The sequence below is a fragment of the Bos javanicus genome, chromosome 14 (genome assembly GCF_032452875.1).
Source record: "Bos javanicus breed banteng chromosome 14, ARS-OSU_banteng_1.0, whole genome shotgun sequence".
In the NCBI taxonomy this organism is placed as follows: Eukaryota; Metazoa; Chordata; class Mammalia; order Artiodactyla; family Bovidae; genus Bos; species Bos javanicus.
The window spans coordinates 34,786,175-34,790,441 of record NC_083881.1 but is presented as its reverse complement, the minus strand read 5'-3'; positions in this window follow the sequence as shown (position 1 = coordinate 34,790,441).

The following is a 4,267-nucleotide window of genomic DNA, read 5'->3' as shown; positions in this document are numbered from 1 at the left end:
CCACTGGGGAAGCCCTCCTGGTACATAAACCATCACTGCCATGGCAAGAATCACTCGCACCACCACTACTAAAATTACAGGTGATTTACAAACATAAAGTTTAGGGTCTGAATGCAAAAGTTCAATTTCAATTGTATCTCTTACTGAGGAATCTTGGCCAAGTTACTTAAGCTCCCCAAGACTTAGTTTGCTTAGTAATAAAATAGGAATAGTAATGGTACATGCCTCACAGAGACAGAAATGAAGTTCAAAAATCATATTGCTGAGCTCTCAAATATGCCTAGCACTTTCTTTTCGTGGCATGATTTCTGAAGTGTTGTGATAAGCCCCCATCTCTCCAGGATCTCCACACACACACACAAAGTTTCCACAGTTGCCAATTCTGTCCCAAGCACCTGGAATTTTGGGGTTAGAAGAGTGCTCCTTCAGATTAAAGGCACTGAAGACTGTTAAAGGTAAATGCCCCAAAGTGGTCAGGAGGAGTGCTACCCCAGCATCAGTTCTATAGTTTGGTTGCTTTAGCAAATACTTTCCAAAGTGAAAATTTTTTTTTTCAAGATTTTTCTTTTTTTTTACGTGGACTATTTTTAATGTCTTTATTGAATTTGGGCTTCCCTGGTGGTTCAGAGTTAAAGAATCTTCCTCCCAATGCAGGAGATACAAGTTCAATCCCTGGGTCAGGAAGAATCCCTGGAGAAGGAAATGGAAACTCACTCCAGTATTCTTGCCAGGAGAATTCCATGGACAGAGAGGAGCCTGGCAGGTTACTATCCATGGGTCACAAAAAGTTGAACATGACTTGGCAACTAAACAACAATACATTGAATTTGTTACAATAGTGGTTCTGGGGGGGTTTTTTGTTTGTTTTTTTTTAATGTTCTTTTGGCCTCAAGGCATGTGTGATCTTAGTTCTCCGACCTCTGGACTGGAAAGTGAAGTCTAACCGCTGGAATGGCCAGGGAAGTCTCCAGGGTGACAATTTTAGGGAAGGTGAGTGAAGGTAAGAGTTCTAGACAGAACGGCTGTGGAGAGGTGTGAAGGACACCTGGAAAGCCTGGAAGAGGGAGAAAATGCTGGAAGTGCTGGTCAACGCTTCCTGCAAACATAGCAACCTTCTCAATTCACTCAAGGATTCAGGTCAGGCGGCCCACCAGACCCAGGACCCAGGATAGACCCTAGGATCCGGATCATCCTCTCGGTCTTGAGCTCAACATCTCTACCACATAGCAAGGCCAACCTCAAGATTCACCAGCGCTTTCTTCTGATTTGGGAAATACTCAGGTTTTCTGAAACAATGTTGAGGCCACATGAAGCTCATGATGGAGCAGATGGTTTCAACACTCACCATGGCCCCGCCCTCTCGTCTTCTCCAAATACTATTTTAATGATGAGACAATTCCCCTTCTTCAGATGTGGAGAAACTGGAGAACTCAAGAATTTCCTGAGACCACAAAGCACAGAAAGAGGCAACAACTGTCTTGAAATAATGGGATGAGCTTAAACCAAAAGAAATCTTCAACTTATTAGCCGAACTAGTATTCGTCTAAGGAGAGAACTCCCCAAGGAAATTTGGGCCACTCTCTTTCTGAAGTATGTTTTAAAATTCAACCAGACTAAACAATGGAGACCACAGGGAACAACTCTCCCCTTGCCAGGTAGAAGGGGCTGAGGGCTGGAATGGTATTTTCCAGCTCTCATTTCTGTGATAAGTGATCCTACTTACCTGGGCTTGCTGGGCTGGGAGCAGAGGCAGGCAGGGCTGGTTGTTCACACCAACGTTTGATTTTAATATGAGCCAATTTAATCAGTTCCTCAGTACAGCCCTCCTTTCAAGTCTCTGGAAACATCTCAAGGGAGAAAATGACACTAAGAAACACAGAAATCTTTTCTCTTCTCAGCAGGCATTTGTCATAGCGCCAGTTCCTAAGTGCACAAACGTTTGGCTGACCAAGTCACTTTGATATACTTTTCTCAGGGTTCAAAAAGAAAAGATAAACAAAGAACTTGTGACTTCAGGGGGAGCAAAGGTAGCCCGAGTTTATGAGGTTGCCCATCTTTGCATTTCTGGCAAACAGGAAGGGAGTGTCAGTGCAGAGAAATCACCTTGTTAGTGGTTTCTGCTGGCAGGTTTGGGGCCCGGGGGAGTTTCTGGGCGGGTTCATGGGGGTTTGCTGCCACTTTCTACAGGTAAATCAGAGCAGCTTCTGGGAGCCACAGCTGTGTTGGGTTGGCTCACCCACCTTTTGTTTTTGTTATTTTATTTAATTGTTACCAGAGTATAGTTCTTTTACAATGTTGTGTTCATTTCTACCGTACAGCAGAGTGAATCAGCTATATGTGTACATACATCCCCTCCCTTTTGGATCTCCTTTCCGTTTAGGTCACAGAGCATCCAGGAGAGTTCCCTGGGCTATACAGCAGGTTCTCATTAGTATCTATTTTATACACAGTGTCAACAGTGTATATATATTGTCCCAATCTACCAATTCCTCCCACCCTCCTTTCCCGCCTCTTGAAAGTGAAGGCGTTAGTCTCTCAGTCGAGCCCGACTGTTCGCGACCCCATGTACTGTAGCCCGCCAGGCTCCTCTGTCCATGAAATTCTTCAGGCTAGAATACTGGGGTGGATAGCCATTCCCTTCTCCAGGGGATTCACCAGGGATCAAACCCAGGTTTCCTGCAATGTGGGAAGATTCTTTACCACCTGAGCCGTCAGGGAAGCCCTTGGTACCCATACATGTGTTCTGTATGTCTGTGTTTCTATTTCTTCTTTGCAAATAGGATCATCTATACCATTTTTCTCAGAGAAGGCAATGGCACCCCACTCCAGTACTCTTGCCTGGAAAATCCCACAGATGGAGGAGCCTCTTAGCAATCCGTGGGGTCGCTAACAGTCGGACACGACTGAGCGACTTCACTTTCACTTTTCACTTTCATGCATTGGAGAAGGAAATGGCAACCCACTCCAGTGTTCTTGCCTGGAGAATCCCAGGGACGGGGGAGCCTGGTGGGCTGCCATCTATGGGTCGCACAGAGTCGGACACGACTGAAGTGACTTAGCATAGCATAGCATACCATTTTTCTAGATTCCACATATGTGCATGAATATACAATATTTGTTTTTCTCTTTCTTATTTACTTCACTATTTTTCTTGACCATGCCACGTGGCATGTAGGATCTTGGTTCCCCGACCAGAGACGGAACCCCAGCCCCCTGCAGTGGAAGCAGGAAGTCTTAACCACTAGATTGCCAGGCAATTCCCTGGTTGGCCCTTTTTATAAAAGGACAAGTATTCCTCATTTCAAACTGATTCTTAAAAGGTATATGGATTTTCTCTCATAATATTCCTTCAGGGGAATTAAACAGGCAAGATAAAAATAGTCAATATTTTCTTTAGACTTTATGGGAACAAATAGGATATGCATAATTAAAACTTTTTATTATCTAGGCCCTAACAACATTGAGAGTGATTTATTTCTTCTAGGATAAGAATGCTTAGAATCACATTTAAGATCCAAAATGTTAAGGAAACAATGGCATGTTGGTGAGGAAGTGTTTCCATATTAGCCATATTTCTGTGATATGCTTTCATTCTTCTCTAGCTCTCAGACACATTTCCTGAGCCATCAGTCTTATATCACCCTGCTAAATAAGACAGACTTTAAACACAGTGACTACCTTTTGATACTGTATTTCTCTGGATAATTGCCAAGAATTTGAGATGTAAGAAATAAAAACTCATCTTCAGTTTTTCATAAAATTGAATTGGGGCCAAGAAAACCTACCACAAATCAAGAGTCTTCTTGATGATGTGCCGATGATGTCATAATTGGAGGTAAGATTAAGAAACCTCATAGGATCTCAGCGGCTACACTCACTAATTCCTTAGTCAATCGAATTACTTCCTTCCCACTCTCTGCAAGTTTATGAAAAATCAGAACACTGCCAGCCTGGCCTCGGGGGATTGTGGTAATGTATGTCATTACTGATGGAAGGTGGAAGAAAGGGAGGCTGGATTGCCCTAAGATTCCAGTCTCTCACTGCAGGTGAGCAAGGTCAATGAGCACACTGACTGCCCCTGGCTGACACTGCATGATAGTATCTTGTAAAAGTGCCCTGTAGCCCTTGTTTTTTCCCACTCCGCAATGTACAGTGCTTGGGTTTTTCTGTTTCTACTGACTGAGGGTGACTGGCTCTCAGATATTGACATGAGCCAAATACCTATGAGACCGATTCAAAACATCAATAAATTAATTCACAGTGACAA